Source organism: Zosterops lateralis (genome assembly GCF_965231275.1).
Source record: "Zosterops lateralis genome assembly, chromosome: 3".
NCBI classification, from domain to species: Eukaryota; Metazoa; Chordata; class Aves; order Passeriformes; family Zosteropidae; genus Zosterops; species Zosterops lateralis.
Genome location: NC_139764.1, coordinates 9,316,009 through 9,337,620, shown reverse-complemented (window position 1 = coordinate 9,337,620; position 21,612 = coordinate 9,316,009).

The following is a 21,612-nucleotide window of genomic DNA, read 5'->3' as shown; positions in this document are numbered from 1 at the left end:
CTCAATGCTTAGAAATGAAAATGTCCTTTGTAACACTTTGGTTTTTTTGTGACCTTTCTGTATCTGGGGACAAAAATTTGGCATCACTGAAGATAACAGCAATCATCATGATTTTTGGTTTCCTTCTAGGTTTAAGAGTAAGAACTGATTATCAAGGTACTGTAATAATTAAATCTATGTAATCTGCACAATCTGAGTTCTGCGAATCCAAAGTTTTTTACTCAAATACTGATTAATACAAGTTTTAATACAAATTAATACAAAGGATTTCCTTTGTCTGTGGCAGACCAAATCTCCTGGATCTTCAAATGTGCCCCCAAAAGATCTCAGTTCTGGTGGTGTTGATCAGAAGCCAGAATGCTTTTTTGAGATTTGATAGGGAGAAAAGTGTCTTAAAAGTTGTCCTAGGTGTTTGGAGAAGATCTCCATTAATTTGGGCATAAAAGATTTCCCAAAACAGTTATGATTAGCTTCCTACTAAAACAGAAGAAAAGATGTGGCATCTTTTTTACATCTAAATTTTAATCCCTAGTTGAATTATAATAATTATAATTTCAGATAAGAATGACTTAACCTACTAATGTCAATCTTCTTTATTTTGTCAAGAACTGATTTAACCCACATAATATTTATATAAACAACTGCCCATGCTGGGCCAAATTCCATCCTGACTGAAGGTGCATTTGAGATACAATGGCCCAGAACTGTTTGGTGTAAATATTCCTTCAATTCTGAACATTACCTTTATTTTTTTTTTAATCTCCTGACTCTCCATTGTATTATCTTTGGAAAGGAATAATGTCAAAAGGTTTCAAAATGTATATATATTATTTTAGTGATTATGTTATCAAAACCCCTCTGGGATATCCTTGCCTCTCTCTCCTTAACACACTACTTCCCCCTCCCCCTGCTCTCTCTGGTGTTTTCTCTGAGAGAGCAAAGTAAAAATTAAATAATAGTTGACATCATTTGGTTGGACTTGTGCTCAGATTCTCTCTATTATTCATGTGATCCTTCTTATTATTTTTCTTTTTCATTCACCGTTATATTTTATTTACTTTAATGAGCTGGGTGCTGGGCTTCAGCCTGGGACTGGAGAGAGACCTGGCGTGCTTTCAAACTATTGTTTGACTGTGGTCGAGATTAACGTCATCAGGATTTTCCTCTCTGTTATTTATTAAGTCTTTTTCTTCCTCTCTGCCTCCTCCTCTCGTGTGTGAGGAGTACCTTGGTGATGGTCACAAAATAGGAGCTACATAAAAATAGTGAATGCAGGTTTGGAGTCTTTCATCCACACCTTTGTTTACAGAGACAACGTTGAGTGTAGCAGATCTCCAATTTTATTGGTTTCTCTTTTCAAATCTGAGTCAGATTCTGGCAGAGGAAATATGTACATTCAAACTGGACTTGTGCAAATTCCCTAAATTCTCATTTTTTGCAGAAATTTCTGGTCAGCAGCAACTCTGTGCAGAGGTAGCCCTCACTAACAAGCCAGTATATTAATAAAATAGTGACAGGGGGCAATTAAAGGCTTCTGTATCTCAGCTGCAAGGGGCAGGATGGGATTGAATGGCCTGTGCAGATCCCCTCTGCAGAACAAGTGTGTCTTTTGGTCAATTTGCTGAGCTAAATATCCATTTAGGGCTGGAAGTGGCTTAGATCCTCCCACCTCCCTTTTGCTGGCTCTAAGCATTCAGAGGTGTCTATCCAGGAGGAAATGTTACTCAGTTTTAGACAGAATATAATCTGTTGTGGGGTTTTTTCTCCCATAAAGGTATAATTTTGGAGAAGGAAATATTTAAGCCTAGAATTTTGGTATTCAAGGGATTTTTAATTTTTTTTTTTTATGAAAGCAATGCTTTTAGTGTGTCTGGCAAGGTGGAGCATCTCATTTTTGGTTGATGACCATGAAAATTAAAAGGATTTATATCTGGGAATTCAGAAAATACTTCAGTTTTCCATGGTCTTGAGATAGACTAGATACTAACAGCAAAAGGAGGCACGTGGGGTGAGTGCAACAGCTGGAACAAGGGCTCGTTCCTCAGAGGATCCTCTGTCTCTGCATGCCTCTTTTGAAAAGTACCTGTTTGTGTTGGCTTTTTTTTTTTTTTTTTTTTTTTAATTTACTAGACAGGATTTACTGCATCAGCAGCCTTCAACACTGGAATAAAAGGACAAGGTGAGAATTGAAATGTAATGAAATCCGTGGCACAGTTTCTCTTCAAATGAAGAATAACTCTGAACTCTAAAGTTGTGGGGTTTTTTCGTTTGTTTGTTTTGGTTTGGTTTTTTTGTGTGTTTTTGTTTTATTTTTTGTTTGTTTGGTTGATTTTTTGTTTTGTTTTGTTTGGGCTGTTTATCACATAAAATTTTCAAGTGGGTTCCAGCACTCCCAAGTTGTTTAAATCAAGACTCCTTTGTCTGTTTTCAAAGAACTTGGTTCCTAAGGAATCTACTTGGGCCCATTCAGGTGTGTTGAAATACATCCCCTTTTTCTATTGAACTACATTGCTATCTGAAATTTCAGTCATTGTGGAGGAGCATTTTTGATTTTGTTTGTATTTCTTCAGAGTTAGCCTTTCTTCTTAACCCTCTTTCACTTGGAAAGGCATTTGTATTGATCCCAACATGTGGGTCTCAGACTATGAAATTTGGGAGCTCAGAGCTGACCTTTGAATGTCTGAAACAGAAACAGGGACCTGGATATCTGTTCTCATTTATCCTTTGGAATCATCCTTTTTTTTTTTTTTTTTCCTCCATCCACTGCATCTGGGATAGATAGTCTTTAAACTCTTCCCTTCTCTGAAAAACTCTCTAGGTACACCAGTCCTGTGGAATAACATGAATTACAGATCTTCTAGTCAAATGTGGACTGAGTTGGGGCTGTGTTGTGAAGGCATCAACCCCAAAAGAACTTTTAGGCTTTAAAAAATTCAGTCTAATCCTAAGACCTCTGGAAAGCATCTCAGAAGGACTCTCTGGAAGGGTTGTTTTGAAATGACAAAACACTTTTGTTGGGTTGTTTTGTTTGGGATGACTCAGTGGAAGATCTGTCAGTTGAGGCTTTCCTTTGTGAAAGCTCCTTTGCAATGGGATTCCAGAAATGTTGCTTCTGCTTGCAGTGTTAGTATAGAATAACTCTCTCTGATTCTTATGTGTGAAATTACAGATAAATTGATCCATAATAATTGATCTATACTGCAGCTGGACCAAATTTGCTTCTCAGGAAGCAACTCAAGATGCAGCCAGAAAGGTTTCTGCCTTCAAAAGATACAGTTGAAGATAAAAGCTTGGTAATGATGCTCATGTTTTGCTAATTATATATTACCTTGGGCTTGGCACAATGGAGTTTTCAGGTTTTAATGGCTTTGCTTTGTTCTGGCTACATTTGCTAGTGCATTATGGGCACCTTCAGTAACACCTTGAGCAAACCATGCACCAGAGCAGTCCATTTTTTGGCATTAATTATTTTAAGTGGTGCAGGGGAGTGACTGCAGCAGTTGTTGGAGTACTAGTTCATCAAAAAATGCCATTTGTGCATTAACTCTGTTCGTGGATAACAACCTGCCATCCATATGTTTCTGGCTTATCCTTGCAACTCATTTTCTAAATAAAGTTGAAACCTGACTAATCTGGCATTGAGTCCCTTGCTGTTTCAGTTTGTCAGACTTTCCAATAAAAGGCCTGCGTATGATGGCTTCATGCTTTTGGTATGTGTCAGAAATGGTTCTATGCATATACATTACAAAATTAGGATTTAATTTTTGTTGTGTAGCCATAAAGAATTAGATTATATAATTATTATGTTTTCCTTTCTTATCTTTTATATTTTTAATATAATTTTTGAGGATGCCACAGGGCACTCCTGCTGTGAATTAGCGGCAATAAACTCTCTTAGACAGATAAACATCAAAGAGCAGTAATATTTTAAAATGAAGCAACCTGCATTCAAAATCCAATTGCTTTATGTTGTAGATCTTGAATGCTTCAGCTGCTAAAAGTGGATAGGGTCTCTCAAGGGCACAGAGGAGTTGCATTACTGGGATTTTAATGCAACAGGGATCATTCCAGTGAAGTTGCTAGCAAAATCCATTTGTTTTTCTTCTATTTTTCTTCTTCCTTATGGAAAATATCAAGATATGGATAAATTCTCTGCTGCCAGGAATCTTGCATTTGTATTTAGCCTGTTATTGAACAGGTTCACAAAACCTGGTGGACTTTATGGTGAATTCTTGTGGATAATTGATTAACTGCAAACTTCAGTAGGAATATTAACTAAATAATTCCTTTTAAAATAGTTTAGGGGATGTTCTGTAGTCCAGCATTCATGTTGAACCTAGAGCTGCTACTAGAACTGAAGGACCAAGCCTAGATTCTGTTAAAATGCTGCCAGTGTGATGAAAGGCCCCAAATTTGCATTTTGGGACATCTATTTCATATAGCTAAGGCACCCTACATCCTAAGGCTGCTTGGAAAAACCACCTCCTGACAGCAATGTGAATACAGGATCAGAAAACCAGGCACCCACATTGCCCCCAAAAAACACTCTGTGATATTAATAAGACCTCACACATAGACTATAGGATGTTTAGGGTCTTACCATCAAGGGTTATGTTTGCCCTGAACTCCTCAAGAATCTCCAGTTTTCAATCTGACCTTGATAACAGTTGTGTTTTGCAGGTGCAAAGGTAAAAATATTTATATTTGGGTACACAGCTGCATTTAGTTGCTGTATGCTTTTAATGCTGCTTTAGCTGTGTTGCCTCTTTCATATAGTTTTCTGATGATTTGGAGTCCTGAAACAATGGTTGATAATTTGGTACTTTGTTTAGTTTTACCTTGAAATAGACATGAGACTGGTCATACCAGAGCTGAATGAAGCTCCCTATTTCTTTTTTCTCTTCTTAAAACAAAACCTGTGTGGAAAGATCCAACTTCCCTGATACAGTAATTACAGGGTGCTATCCTTAGTGATGTTAAATAGCTCCCTTTAGTGTATCTGTTTGATCTTGAGCTGTGAATTCCCATTCTCTCCTGGGTGTAACTGTAAACAAGAGGATTAACATTGCTTCAGTGATGTTTTGCTTAAGTGAATCAAAGTTGAAAGGGTATCTTGAATATCTGTAGAGAGCTCTCTGTGTTGCAGGGTTTCTGTTCTATATATATGCACGGTGCACCTTTCATGGTAAAATCCAGCAATGCTTTAAAGTTTGAGTTCATTTTAAGCTTTTTATATTTTGGTTGCTTTTGTGGACCATTGTGAGTGGGATCCTCTGTGGTAGTGACCACAAAAAGGCTGTGATGTTTCAATCTATTATAGCCATTCTTTCATCTATGTAAGTTTTTTCAAGACCTATCACGGAGAACAGATTCTCATCCTAAGATATTTGCCAGATTTAGGCTTTCCTAAAGTGCAAGCAGTTACTACACCAGAGATGTGGGTCCCTAGGAAAGTGGAATTCCTAAAGCACTGTCTTCTGTTGGTGCTTGGAACGCAAGCAGAGGAAGGAGTGTTCCTTGAGTGGAAAGTCTGATGGCATTCCATGGCTTGGTGCCAGTGTGGGTTACCCATCGTATCCATAAGGCTCCTCATGTGTTGTTGCTAACCCAGTGCAGAACTCTGAAAAGGGAAAAAGAAAATGGGGAGGGAAGAGTGTGAATGTTTTCCGTTCAGTCCCTACCTGATGTGGAGAGGCTCCTGTGTTGTGTCATCAGCTGTGAGAAAGGAGAGGAAGGAGCAGCACCCCTGGAAACTTGTCCCTCTGCAGGGCTCCTCACTCTGCTCATCCACCCTTCAGCAGCCAAAATCTACCATCAGAGCATCCTCTGCATGTGCATTTTTAAAATCAGGACTTTAATTAGAAAACACAGTCCTCCTCCCTTCCCCCAGTTATCAAAGTAAAAGCCTAATATGATTCTTTATTTTTTTTTTTAACCTTAACACAGTCAGATTCTTACTGTGCCTGACACCTCTCTGTGGCATGATTGATGTATGGAGGGTTTCCCTGTTATCTCCTACTCTGTGGCATGATTGATGTATAGAGGGTTTCCCTGTTATCTCCTACCTTCATCTGATGTGGCACTCAGAGCTTGTCAGTGTCAGCAGCTACATCTGCCTCTTTAGTTGTGGCAGGAGCCCAACCTGTGTCTCTTGGAGGGGACTCCTCCATGATTCCTTTCCAGGTTGTCAATTAAGTCTGCTGTTTTTGTTTCAGTGTGCTTGGCTGATCTGATCCAAAGGAGACACTCTGCTCTGCTTGCAAGCAGCACTTCCAGGAGGACAACAGAAGTTATGTGGGCCCTGTTTTCCTGCCTGAACCCTGTGGAGGAAGAAGCATTCATGTTCACCTGCTCCTCCTTGTTTCAAGATTATTTAAGAAGCCACTGCTGTTGAACTAGCAGGGGATCTTTCCTTTAGTGACTTTTGCCAGTGCAGCTGATTGGTGAGCCCCAGCTGCAGGCCATCGTTTTCTTGGGAAAGTTTTAAGACTGTCAGAAAAATGACCATCTTCTTTCCCCAGCCCTTCCTGACAGTGTATGGGCTTTGCTGGCCTTTCCAACTCCAGTGTGGGAGGAGTTGTTTGTTTTCTTTTTAAATGTTACCCTGCCATCCTCCTTTTTTTAACAATGCTGTTTATACATGAAGACTTGCTGCGCATTCAGTGTGGCACATGGATGGAGTGGATGCTTTGAACTGCTTTTGCAACAATGGATTCTGCTTGACTGATAATGAAACCATGGGATGGACCTCAGGGAGGTGAGTCATATGTTAATTTGTTCTTGACGTTTCCTTGGTATGTTAAAAGCTGTGATCTTTCAGAAAAAAATCTCTTATTTTATTATAATTTTTTTTAAAGCTACTTCCTTAGGGCCATGGCAGATGCTGTTTTGGAATGGCATCCAATGAGTTGTTTAATGTTGTTCAGTGCTTGGTTGGCATTTTGCTATTGTGTGAATATTTTTGGTACTTCTTTTACCACAGAGATATTTTATTAAGAGTGGCACATTGTTATACACATGTGGTGCTATGGAGCTCCAGAATATGCATGGGACATAATGTTGAGCTGCAGAAACACAATAGCAATGAGTCACTGAAATCCCTTGTTGGTCACAAGGGTTTGAACAACTGCAGTGATAATCTTTTGAGACAATGTACAACTCCAGTGGTATTTGCTATCTGCTCTGTGGTCTCCCTCAGTTAGCTGCTTGATTGGCTTGGCTTTGTGGGTATCCTAATCATGTTGGCACAGTCACTTTGATTAACAGAGACATGCAACTTGGAAATCTCTAGGCTTGTGCCGACCTCAATAAAGTTGTGTGCTTTTTCTCTTTCCAAATTTCAGCAGCTTCCTGAGGGCACGAGAAATGTTTTGCACAGCTTTCCATGATGGTTTGAAATGTGGGGTTCAGAGGAGTCCATCTGCTTCTCTGTAAATTGTAGGCTCAGGAAAAAAAAAAAAAAAAAGAGTAAATAATAATAAAAAAAGAGTAAATTAAAAAAAAAAAAAAAGAAAGAAAAAGGGATGAATGTAGGATCCTTAAATCTGTGTTATTTTTTCATGTTCTTTCCCATAGCTCCCAAGTCACATTAAGCATTACCTTTAGCCCTTTCTTTGGTAATACAAGAGAGTAATCTCATCAATATGACTTCATTTGTGCCTAATCTGGCCAATCTTCTCCTGTTACATCTACAGTATATTTCTAGGTGTCATGATGAATGCTCTCTTGATCTTATTTAATTTCTGCACTGCTCTGTCTTCTGAGAGAGTAGGCTTGTTTTTACAGCCAGGTAAACAGCCTTGCAGGTTCTTTGGCAAAAGGAAGGAAAGCTTAATTCCTATTATGCCTCAGATCAGAAGAAATAGAATTTAATATCTCATATTACCCTTAAGGAAACTGAGGGGGATATGAAATCCATGTGGTGGTTTTACTAGTGGTTATTCCTCTGCAAGTTGGTTCTTGACCATATTCCCTAGTCTTAAAAAACTTGTGTTTTTTAGGAAATACAATATTTTCAATGGCCATCATCTGCCGTTATGTGGTCCTTGAATTACCATCTCCATCACTGTCTTCTGAAAGACAGCTCAGTCAAGCCAGAAGGGCTTGTTTAACTTAGATACTCTGAAAGGCAAAATGTCCAGTGCTGAAATTTGAAATAAAAGGTGCTTTGGAGGGAGACATCCCCATCTATCCACAGACATATATTTTTAAAGTATGCTTTAGATGGGGAAGTTCTCCCAGCTGTTGAAAATGTTGTTTGTAGAAAAAGTTTGTAGATCCCTGCAGTTACATTTAAGTCAGTTTCCAGGGCCCATTTGAGTAGTCTCTTTGTTACCAAAACTCCTTAAGCTTGTTTCTTGGAGACCTCTCTCCTCCTTAACTCAGCTCTGCCTTGTCTCACAGGTGTTACCAGGTCACATATGCATTTTAGGGGAATCATCATTCAAACTTAAAACCTTCCCATCCCCTCTCTGTGATGTTGTTAGGGGTCAAACCTCATGCTTCCATTTCCTCATTGAAGAAATTGTTACTTAAGACATACCAGAACACCTGCTTCCTTCACCCACTTTGCTTTAAGCCCTTTATTATAAGGTTTTTATTATTTTTTTTTTTTTTTCATAGTGGTAAAGAGATGAGGGATCCTGAGGTCACTGTGCCATGTGGGACGTCAACTGAATGTGCCAAAGGAGGTGAACATGAGCCCTCTCATAAGTGAGTTGTTTCCTGGTGCTGAAATTTCACCCATTTACAGCTATCCTTCCATTCCTCAAAGATTTTTTAGGTCTTTAAAAAAATTTCATTCTTTAGTTAGAATTTATATATAAAACCTGTTCTTGTCCAAAATAATTCTGTTTATTTGTGATTCCTTTGAATCATTCTAGGAACAGGAGCTGCACTTTCAATCTTGAAAAGGAAAGGGAAAGGAAAAGGAAGGGAATTACATTTTTTTAGCTTGTTTTGCCTCATTATGAAAAAGCCCATTTCATTTTCTCTTTTACTGTCTCCTCCTTTTCTCTCTTCTTCTTAAGAATACTTGGACTTACAGACATAAGTAATTTCATTTTTTTTTAATTGTTATAGAAGCTGCTGTCTTGTCGTGCATATTTAACTGGACACTACTAATCCTATACAAACACATTTTTGGTACTGACTTCTTAGGGATGCAAGTATTTTAAATGTATCAGTGTAAATGGAGTTTGTTGGACTGATAGTGTAGTGCATATGTCATTATTTCACTTGACTCTCCTAAATCACCACTTATTGCATATGAAACCTGCTTTTGTGTTCTAAGTTTTTTGAGTTGGGGAAAGTTAAGCACACAGTAGCTATGAAAATAATTTTGTTTTCAGCTACGAGATGTTTTTTTTGCCTCTTTTTGAGTACTCTGACTGTGGAATGAGACATTTCCTTGCTTTGAAGGGAGATGGGGTAACACTGCAGAAGAATTTAAGACACTTGGATAACATGCTAAGAGAAGATATATAAACATCTGTGTGAGAAGATGATTGTTTCTTTAAGAAAAGATCAAGAAAGTGGGGGGAGAGATGGAATTTTCCTTTGTTTTGTTCCTGCATGTTTTCAAAATGAACATCCAGTGAGGATGCTCCCTTCTGCTCTGGGCAGGAGCCTGTCTGCTATAGGGAACAGAAAAAGCCCGGGGGAATCTACACAAATTCAGAGGATTTTGTACCTTCCTTTTGTCAACTGAAGCTGGGATTGCCCCTTATTTTAACAAAGGATATTCTCCTGTTGCTTTGGCTGGGAACGGAGTGTGCAATTTTATCTCAGTGTCACGCTACTGCAGATGCCGGGTGGGAAAAGAGGCCCTCAAATGGAGTTGAAAATACTGCAACCAAAACACTGGACAGCTTGGGCTGCTGAAAACCTTTTGCATGAAGCCCTGGCTCCCTTAAAGCAGCTGGCAGTGCTCCCATTGAGTTCAGTGCAGCCAGGATTTTGCCTTATATATTTATCCTGATTTATGAAAAGCTCAGTCATCGTGGTATCTAAGCACTGAGATACGGCATTTAGTTACAAACAATCATTTTAAGAGTGATGCCAAAATCTACACATGCATTAGACTTGGAGATTAAAGAACATGGAGCTTTGGTTGCATGTGCTTCTCCAGTTGTAATTATTCTTCACTCTAAACACTGCAGACCTCCGTGCTGTTGGGCACAGAGGGGCTCCAGACTGAGACAAATCAGAAAGATTATGTGATATAGTAAATAGCTATAAATTAATGGATCTTGCTGAGGAGCCAGTAACTACTTCAGTTTCTCTGTCAGCCCCAGAGGAATTAATAATTCCTCAGATTTTAGCCAGCCATTGCAGGAAAGGATTTCAATCTTCTGCATTTTTTAACAGAAACTGTTTACCTTGCAGTAACTTGTACAGCACTGTGTGCTCTCCACTCTGATGCTGCATTACAATAACTTGCTGCAGAAGAAAGCTGGTTGAGTTCAAGTGAAATCTATCCCAAGGAAAGAGTATCCAGAGCAGCTGGTTTCGTTTATATATTTTATTTCTGAAGCTCATGAGCATTCCAGTGAGAGATGGTATAATTGATTTAAATCAAATTATGAAACACTATACTTTTTATTCTAAAATCCACTTTTCTGGCATTCAATTCTGTAATGTATCACTCACAGGTAATGCTGGTTGAAGTTGAAGAGGCTGAAAAATTCTCGTCTGCATCATGCAGTCCATTGTTACATGCTCCTGCCTTGGAGCTGAAGTCAAAGTTTCTGTTTGTAAAAGAATCATCATTTCATTAAGGAATTGAGGGTCCATTGCTTCGGGTCAGATGCAAAACCTTATTCTTGAATTTCTTAGTAATAGAAGTGTTCCTGGATTTTTGGAGGAACATCTTAGTTCAGTGGGTTTTTTTCCCAGGGTATACACAGAACAAATACATGGCAAGCAGAACAGAGCTGGTTTTAGGAAGGGGTAACACTGGACATTCATTGCAGCACAGGTTAACCTGTATTTTATGTGGTTTAAATATTCAGCATTCAATTGTTGACTCAATTTTCTAAGTGTTTGCTGAGGCTGGAGACCTCGTTAGTGTGTTAAAACCTTGCCAGAGTGTTTGTTTTCCCTAATAACTTCTGAACTGGCCAATTTAAACCAGATTTTATGGAGGTTATGAAATTCCTATAAATTTTCTGGAAAAAAATTTTGGCTGGGCGAAAAGAAGAGAGGAACAACTGGTGCTACCAGTAATGGAAAGGCTGCAGCTGGAGCTCAGCTGCTCCCTGCTTGGGTTTGGCCACCCAGCTTGGCTGGCTGGGAAGAAACATCGAGGTGTGGTGAACGTGTGCAGCTCTGATCCAGGGCCAGCAGATACCTGCCCGTGCAGGAGGGATCAGATGTGCCTGCAAGAGGAAATGTGTCCTCCATAAGCAGCACAACAAAGGAACAAAAGTGCTGGAGAGCATCCAGAGGAGGGCAACTAAGCTGTTGGAAGGGTCTGGAGCACAGTCTTGATGAGGAGCAGCTGAGGGGGTGTTTAGCCTAGAAAAAAGGAGGCTCAAGGGAGACCTTATCACTCTCTGCAACTCCCTGAGAGGAGGCCAGGCGGGGGTCAGTCTTTTCTCCAAGGTAATAAATGATAGGAGGAAAAGAAATGGCCTCAAGTTGTGCCATGGGAAATTTAGATTGAACATTAGGGAAAAAAATTCTCTTGGAAAAGGTTATAAAGTCGTGGAACAGGCTTCCCAGGGAAATGGTGGCCATCCCTGGAAATTTTAAAAAATAAAAAGACTGATTATGGCACTTGATGACATGGTTTGATGGTGAAGGTGGTGGTGGTGGTGGGTTAATGGTTGGACTCTGATGATTTAAGAGGTGTTTTCCCACCTTAACAATTCTGTGATTCTATGTGAACTTTGCACAAATGATAATGTGATGACACACTTAGGAGATCTCTGTCACTTCACTATTTCCACTGCCTGGTTTGAAGCAGCTGCTGGAGGATGTCTGGGGATGTGTGCCCTAACCTCACTAGCACCATGCTGCTGCACAGGAGCATGTTGGAGCTCCCTGTGACTCACAGCCTGGGTAAAGATACAGGACAGGAGATTGGGAGGTGATATCACAGCCTGAGAAACAACTGTACCTAGAGGCAAATTGCTTCACTTAGGAGGTGAGTGTTCCTAGCTTGAAGGAGCCAGGCATTACAAAACACCATGACAACGGATTTGTGTTTATTTACTGGCACCCACTCAGCTTGAATGCGTATCTCTGAGCAGTGTCAGGTTTCAGAAGTGCTGGTGCTTTTGTGTAGAATCCAAGCTCTGGCTGGTGTATGTGGACACGGTCGTGGTTCTGTGTTTTACACTCCTGTCCCTTGCACTTTTTGCAGGGCCTGTGGGTATTGGGGCATTCCTTTGCTGGGATAGGCCAGTGAGGAAGCAGGAGATTCCAGCTTTAAAATGCATTTTTCTAGAAGCTGTTGAAGCAAATGCTTTGTGCACTGCACTTACCCAAAGCTTGATGTGAGATGAAGGCCTTTTCAAGGTTTCTCCTCTGTTTTTATTTTCTCCTCCAGTAGGGAAAATAAAAACCTTCCTGCACTTTCCTGCCAGGCTGTGTCCACTGTGAGCCAAACTTATGTTGCATTTCTCGGGTGCTCAGTTTAAGTGTGTTTGAGAACCACACAGGTAACTTTTGCTTAGTCTTCTAAGAGGAGTCCCTATCAGTGATGATGTACCTGGATTTCCTTCACAGCTCCTTGTTGATGGCGGTGAAGAAAGCATTTGCTCTGGACAAGATGGTTCTCAGCTCCTGTAACTCAAATATGCACTTATTCTGGGGAACCTTTCAAATAAGTTTCTTGGTGGTCAATAATTGTATTAGCTATTCTTCTTGGCTTAGGAATAGACTGAGAGACCTGCTTTAAAAACTGTCTACAGATATAAATAATCCATTCTTATCAGTGTTCATACCGTTAGTAGCTGGATTTGAACCTGCTCCCAGTTCAACATCTGATTGATTGCCAATACTTTGAGCTGTCTTTCAAGGTCAGTGAAGTGGCATCATAAATGAAGTATAAAATGTATCATGCCAGCGGTTTACAACAAGCCCACAGCACAGCTGAGTTGGTTGATGGGCCATCTCTGTTTATGTCAGCTGTTAAAAACTCATGCACACAGCCACGCTAAGTACTGATGCCATCAAATGTGGTCAGCACAGACAGTTCAGCCCGCAAAAGTGAGCCAGAAAAGGCATTAAAATGCTTAGTCTATTACATACTTCCTTATTTTTGTAATTTTGACATTTATGTGTTGTATCATTAAGGTTTTTGAGAAAGAAGACCCAGTTCCTGAAGCAAACTGAAGTGAGATGTTCAGTTTATAATGCCACAGCCGTCTGGTTTGCATTTAATTCCAATTGACCACCTGCATGCTGTTAACCTCTGGAAGGTTACTGTGATCACAGTTGTTGTTGTTTATTTAAAAATTTTGTAGCTCAAGGAAAATATTAGTAATCAGTTACTTAACCTACACTGTTTACTGATCTCATTGAACTTGCAGATGCAGCTTTGCTGGCCAGTGAAAACTGGGAGTCGTCTGGTGCCAGTAATAACTTGCACTTATTTTTCAGGCAGGAGTAGGTTGAGCAGTTAAAAGAATTTTATTATTATTTTTTTAATAAATATGCTCTTTGTCTGTTGGCTATTTGTCTTGTATGTCAAAATCCAAAATATAACTTTGAGCATTTGGAAGGTGGCTCTAAATGAGCGAAACTTTTGCAGAGGCAGGCTTGAGTTGGGAGTGCTGCTGGTTACACATGCAAACCCCCAGAGCCACATGTGAAAACATACAGGAATTGCAGAGGTAATTCAAATGAATAAGACAGATACGTTCATATTAATGTTCTCTGGCCAGGAGTACTTAATTTGCTGTAATTAAACATTTTACTAAATGACAGCATTCAAAAATTAAGAGTTATTTCTTCAAAAGTACCACTTTTTTTTTTTTTTTTAATGTGTCTGTTGCCAACACCCACCTAAGCCTGTGAACAGGGAACCTGTTGCCCCTTCAAACCTCCCCTTTCCTCTAACACGAGCAAAATGCCAGGACTTGGTGACTTTTAAACTGTGGCTTCAGCTGCATCTATATTCCTCCAAGAACTTAGCACAGGATCACAGGGTGGATGGTCTCCAAATAGATGATGAGTGTTTGGTTTTATTGCAAGCACCACCTAACCTTTCAGTTGGAGGATGCTCTGGTAGGATGGGCTGCTGGAAAAGCTTTTTCAGGTAGCACTGATTGGGTGTGTAGGGGGCAAGGGGAGAGAGTTATTTCTGCGTTCAAAATCTTGAATATTAATGAAAAATCAAAGGCTAAATGTGGTTTGGTCTACAATAGTAAACGTGTATTCTGGCTCCAAATCCATTTCTCTGATGAGCCTCGGCTTATCTGGCACCCTGGTTGTCCCTGACCACAGTGTGCTGGGCTAACTACATGGACTGCAGCCCATGGGGATATGTGATGGTCAAGCAAATAATACTGCAGCAGCAGTTCTAATTTCTGAAAGAAAGGGAATTTGGTTTCCAGCTGAAATTTAGGAACACTCAATGTCAACACCTTTTTCAAAGAGGCTATGTAGTTGAAAACCAAATTTTCCACCAAAAAGCCATGAAGTAAAACTTTCTGCCAACCTCTCTTAACCTCTCTACTGCTTTATTTGGTTTTTGTTTGCTTGTGTGAGTGTCTGTGGGGACACTGGGGCATGTGGATTCAAATGAGCTGTTCAAATAGATTAAACAACTTTAAACCCCTCTGTGGTCTTTGGAAGTGAATTAGATTAAAGTGAATTAGAGCTATTTTAATTCTGAATGAGTGAGTCCACATGGGCTTAATATAGTTGTATATAGAAACCCACATTAAAATCACATCCTTAGTTAACTCAGATGGTTTCCAGTGTAGACAAACCCATCCTGTGTCTGTTTAGCAGGGCACACAGAGCCTGCTTCTTCTGTAACTTGCACTATGGACAAGCAGAGGAGCTAAATCAAAAATGATTTTTTTTTACTGGTATAAATGGTTGCACAAACAATAGGTCGGTAATGCATCTGGCCTGGGATGTGTCCAGAGAAAGAAGCTGGGCCTGAATAGCTTTTAGCTCTCATCATTGAAATCAACAATGCTTGCCAGAAGAAAGCCTTCAGCATTAATTCCATAAGCTATAAATTATTACAGGGCTCTGATTCCTCGGAATGAAATGCAATAGATAGATGGCAGAGAAATATTATTAATGGATGGTTTACTACGTTCCTAACTGCACTGACTTCATGAGAATACATTATATTACTATCTGGAATAGCAATACTAGGGATTTATTAAAATGACTGAGTATGCATTGTTAGCTAGGATACCATGCTATATTGGAAACATAAAGTATTCTGCATCAAAGCATGTAATCTACATCTTTCCTTTTCATCCTTAATTTGATTATGAACTATTACCATGCTTTGCCATAAAATAGGAAAGTTGTACGTTTTGATGGTTTCTCAAATGCTGATTTTACTTTCTGCACAAATACTTTGTATCTTTTCAGCATAATTATTTAGCAGCCATTTCGGGTTAATTATTGTCATTAACAATATGAGTCCTATGAGGGAATATCAATTAAAATATGCACAGCTGAACTTTCAAATGAGTAAATAATTTAGTTTTCGAAAATGACTGGAAACAGCAGGGTAACAGTCAAAAGGGGAACAATTATTTTAATGCTTATTTGACAAATGAGTAATTTTTACAGCAAATTAGTTTCTTATTGTAGCACCCCTACTGGTAACAAGAGAGAAACTGTTAACAGGAGTTTTAAAAATAAAACCTGCTAAGATATGCATGCAAAGTTAAGGAAATCATTTGTATGAAGAAAAGGTGATTATGATACACATTGTTAGCTGAAGAATGTTGCCATGGGAATCTAATTAGGGATATAAATCACACAAAATTATGTTTATATATAGGGCTGGATACATTAAAATCATATGCACAGTAATACATCAATTTTGTTGTCAAAGTACTGAAGATAGACCCTCATTGCTCTTCATTCTTGACCCCACTAAATAGAGCAATTGAAAGTTAATAATTTGGTGGAATTGCTTATCACAATGTAGCAATGGCAAGAAAAGTTAACAAATGAAGCGTGGAATTCCAGGTGTGAATATATGATGTTCCCTCATTTGCGTAACAAAAAGGAACGTAGAAAAACTTTGCAAGGTGATTGAGTTTTATTCCTGTTTTGGGGAAAGTTCTACCATACACACTGGCTTTTGAGCAATGCCACCGTGGTTGTTTATGCAGTTATTTGGGAGGGGCAGGGTGAAAATAAAGAGAAAGTGTGTAGAAACCAGAGCTATTGAAAATATTTGTGGGGTTTTTTTTTTTTTCAAAGCACTGAGAAGGTGTTTCAAGGCCTTATATATGTGTTAAAATGGAAAGGGACTTTCAGCAAAAATGTCTTTTGTCTTTTTCTTATTTGCATGCTCTGTTTCATTTCTGATTTTCATGTTCAGCCTGATTACTGCCTGTAGTCAGCCCCAGTGCTGCTGATGGTTTCCCACAGCTATGATTTGGAGTAAGTGGGTAGTTTATAGTGAAACAGTGATTACTAAAGACAATTCAGAATTTCTCTTAGGTTTCAGTGACTTTTTTTTTTTTTTAATCTCTCTATCAAGTGTGTCAAACTGCTCTACTGAGTTGCTCTGAGTGCTGCTGAGACTTGTGCCCCGAGGAGTTTCAGTGAAGGTGACCAAACCTTTTAACGATGCTGGGGCTTCCTGGACCAGGGAGTGTGAATTGGGTGGCCCTGGCATGGTAAGGAACTGAAAAGAAATTCAGGAAAAAAAAAAAGTGATGACAATGAAAAACTGAACTTGCCATTTCTTGGTAGGAGTGGGCTGTTGTTTCTACTCTCACCAACTGGTCGAATTCAGTTTTAAACTTTGTTACCACCAAACGTTTTGCACTCAGTCTGTTCTAGCCCAGAGGCACGTTTTGGGAATTGATTCTAACTTGGTAGAAAATAATCTTCCTTTTCCACATGACCTCTGTGCAATAAAGGGAATTTCAGTGTGGCCACACACTTTCTGTTGACATCCACAACAGAGCATGTAATTAAGGGTGTCGATTTAGTGCTGTCTCATTTGAAAAGCTGCTAGAATTGCAATGTCACTTTGACAGAGATATTCCCTTACTGGGGTATATCTTCCACATAAATATATATATATATATTATTTTTTTTTTTCCAGTGATGTAATGAAACAAAGGGGAAGAACCATATAAGATGTTGAGAAACTTCATATTGTATGCTAGAGTGGCTAGGGCTGTTGAAGGCTGGAATCAAGGAGTGACTGTGATCCAAGGAACAGCCTGTCTGATCTGCTTTTAAGGAACCTTTCCAGTTTTTGTGTAAATTTGTTTCACAGTAGAGCCTCTTTGAGACAGTTTCACCTTTTTTATTTGTCCACTTCACCACAGCATTCTCTCACCCCACCTCAAGCCACTGCACAGTTTCTCCCTGAAATCTCACAGCACAGAAATTCCATAGGAAAACACAATGATGTCATTTCAGTCAGGCCATAATTTTCCAGCTGTTGGAAGAAGGCACATTGTGGTGTTTATTTCACTACTTATAAAGATTTGTGGCAAGGAGGGAAATACTTTACTTCCAAGATCATTGTTCAAGCAATTGAAACTGTTCATCTGGCGCTTTGTGCCAGAGTGGGGGGAGGCAGAAGGGATGATAGAGGAGAGTGGCTGCATGCATGGCCTGTAGGTAAATGTGTGGACAAAGCCTCTGAGGAATTTAGGCATATTTTTCATTTTTGTTCTTATGGCAAGAAGGAAAGAAGCATGGAGTGGGCAGCTTTTCAGCATATCTGTGCCAGTGTGAACTTTCGCGGTTTGCGTTCTGGTTTTGCACTTGACAAGGCTTTGAGTGGATCAGGCAAGTTCTCACCTGGGCTGATGTCAGGTTGTCTCTTACATCTATCATGGACAAGCCTTTGTCCTGAGCTGCTGTGCTGTAAACCAGAGCTCCATGGATGCCTTGGGAAGGCTGCCCTGGAACAGAGACTGGACAGAGCCAGAGAATAAAGTAGGGATTTATTGAAAGGCCTCCAGGATCCACCTTGGGCCTGACCAGGGCTACACCCAGAGTGGACTAAGAATGGTCACGAAATGGCTGAATGGTCACGAGGTCTTACATTTGGTCCATTTGGTCCATTGGTCTAAGTTTTGGTCCATTTGCATATTGGGGTTGAATTGTCCAGTTCCAGTTCAGGTTGTGAGGTCCCATCCTTCTTGTTCCTCTCTTCAGCCCACCCTGGTTTGTGCTTTTGGGCCTGAGTAGTTGTCCTTGGTCTTCAGCAGGAAAAGGATTTGTTTTGTTTGCCTCCTCTGTGAAGAAAGCTCACCAGTACTTAATATGAGGCTCAGAACTGCACCCCTGGGCAGCACAGAATCTGAAAATATGAAAGCCAAAACTTAAGGCATCACTATAGGTGATGGAAATGGCTTATTGGTCAATTGAAACCCTCATGGCAAAGGTTTCCAGAGGCACCTGGGACTTTCAGCAGTTTAGATTCTACTGAAAATGACTATACTTGGTTATTGCTTAAAAAGACCCACAACCATCAAAAAATCAGTCCTGGGTACTGGAATATCTCCTCTGTTCAGAGTGGCAAAGATGCATTGTGTTGTATTAGTGGTCCAAGTGCTCCTCATGCTTTACAAAAGCCCCTGCATGTGTGACAGTCTAGAGACGTGCCCTTTCATCTTTGGAGATGACCAGCTGTCCTCAAGAAAATGAAGGAGAAGGAAGTGGGCAGGTGTCTGAGAGATGTGACAAACTTTGATACATTGATTTCTCATTAGTTAAGTAGCAGAGTGGAAAGTGAAGTGGCTCTGACATGAAACTTTTGGAGCAGTCCCTCTCAGTACTTCAGTCAGGAAATGTTAGCCAAGCTCGCCCTCCAGTTCATCTGAGAACTCCAGAAGGGCTGGATGCAATAACAAACAAAAGCCTTTTGGATGCTGCCATTGCTTTTTTTTTTTTTTTTTTTTTTTTTTTTTTTTTTTTTTTTTTTTTTTCTCTTCTCACTGTGTGGGTCCATTAAAGCATTGCAGCCTTTTGGGAACTCAGTTGGAAGAAGAAAACAGGCCTGGAAAAAATAACTGCATTATGTGAGACCACTGGCTACTGCTGGAATTGTGTCAGTTTATAACATGTTAGGCAGGTTCCCTGTGCATCTGCTGCGAAGCTTCTGCTGACAGGACTTGAGCTCTAACAATGTGAGCAAGCCAACAACAGCAAAAAAAAAAAAGAAAAAAAAGCAGCTGTGGTCTCTTGGATCCTGTGTGATCCCAGAGGTTGTGGGCAGCATATTTAGTAGGAGAGAAGATAAGACTGCTAAAATGTTCCCCTCATGTGCCCTGCAGCTTGTAAAGACAGTCACCTGTTCAAAGGGCTGATTTCTTCGTTGGAGGGAAGATGCATAGGTGAATGATAGACAAATTAGCTGCAGGTTTGATTTAGTTCCCCCAATTTTCCATGATGGTCAATTCCACATAATTTAACTTCCTTCTTTCTCTGCTCTACATGCCTTTTCTGTCATGCCTGGCACCACACTTTGCGTTTAGAATGCCAGTTTGAGAGAATAAAAGTAGTCCAGCACAGAAATGTTTGCTAGCTGGACACACAGTAGCCACCCCTCACCAGCTATTGAAGCATGGACAGAAACAGAACTGAAATTTGTCATTGATTGGGTCTAGAAATTGAAACAACCCCTTGAACCTGACACATAAATATAGTCACTTCAGCTTTTAACCCTGCTCCCCATTACCTCATCATATTTTACCATGAAGGAAACATATACTATAATGTATTCTTTGTCATATACAGTCCACACCCTTATGTAAACTGCATTTTTAGTCCTCCTCCTATGCAGACACATTCCCCAACAGGAATTCCTCAGACATGCCAGTCAACGCTTTACTGCTTAGCAAATCTATCGGATTAACACAATTACAGCAAAAGCGCGGGGCAAAATAAATATTCCCCAAAGAACCTTTAGGAGGATTTTGCCATTTCTTGGTTAGTAAGAGATGATCCCTCAACAGACACCAGGCTGACCCTGCTTTCGTTCCTCTTATTTTCATCTGTCCCAATGGAGCAAGAAAAATATATCACTGTATGGGCAGCAGGAGAATGGAGCAGCCTGGTATTATGTGTACTTTTCGATTCAGTCTGCAGGGAAAGCTGAGAGTCAGGGGAAGAATCAGGGAACTCCGTGTTCAGCCAAACTCCAAAGCCTTTGGTGTCTGGCCAGATTTACAAAACTTAATTGTACGTTTGTATTGTGTGTTGCAATATCTCAGAGATTTGCAAAGTGCTTCTCGTGGATCCCTCTTGGGTGCTTGGCTCCTCCAGACGTTCCCACCAAGCACGTGCACAGCTTCCATGCTCACAGTACAATGTCCACTGTCCCCACACTCACCTGTGATGTCCCTTACCTGTCTAATCATCCCAAGGGAAACACAGAGGGAGGCTGAATTGCCTGGAGCTGTTCTGAGGCACTTTTTTCCCCCAGGTGTTGGCATCAACTCCTGCTTCCCCAGCAAGGACCTAGCAGAAATGGGTGTGTGCTCATCATACCTGCCCTCAGTGTTCTCTTCCAAAGTGCCTTGAGGCAACTCTAACCATTTTAGTTTTTCACTCTTAGTGATTTCCTTTGAATTGTGTTGCAGTGGATGACAATGCTGCTTTTTTCCTTACAGAAGCATCGTTGATGTGTTTGGTTTTTGTTTTTTTTTCCCCACCATTCTTAACTTCCTGGCCCAGTTGAGTCATTCAAGTTTGGAAATCTCCAGTGAGTTTGGATCTGGATGTGACTGGATTGATCTGTGCTACTGCCAATACTTCTTTAGGGGATAGGGGGAGAGAGAAAAGGAAAAAAATGAAGGCAAACGTTGAATTTATAGCACTCCAGATGTCAGAGAAATGAACATAAAACTGCAGATGCCTTATAGTCAGACAAACTGCTCAAATGTATGCAAATGGGTGACAAGTTTATGTGAATATGGTTGAAAAAAAGGAAAAAGCAAGGGGAAAATGCTTAAATAATCCTGTTCTCATTGCTGTAAGTCTTGGACATTGGGTTTGGTGGAAGTCACAATTATGATGAGCCAAAGAAAGACAAAGCTCTGGTAAATGTGGCCAACTGTATAGACTTTGATTGGTCTTAATGTTCTTGGACATGCCATTAAAGTAACATAAATTCCTACCTTCTAAGTTATGGGGCCTATTGATCAAGCTTTTCCTTGCACAGCAGTATTTAGATTATTCTGCAAATCATCTTCATAGCTAGCTGTGAGAGATGGCTACAGTGTCTTCAGTTAGGGTGGTGTAAATGTATGGATTTAAGTGAGAGCAGATGGACTTGCACGTACATTTCACATATGAGCTCCTCGATTGTTTGGGGGTAACAAAACAATTCTTTCTGTCAAATGTGCTTCCAACTTGTGAATTAATTATATCTGCCTTCCTGCAAACTGTTTATGAGCAGCTGGTCTTCCTGGCATTTTTATTAGC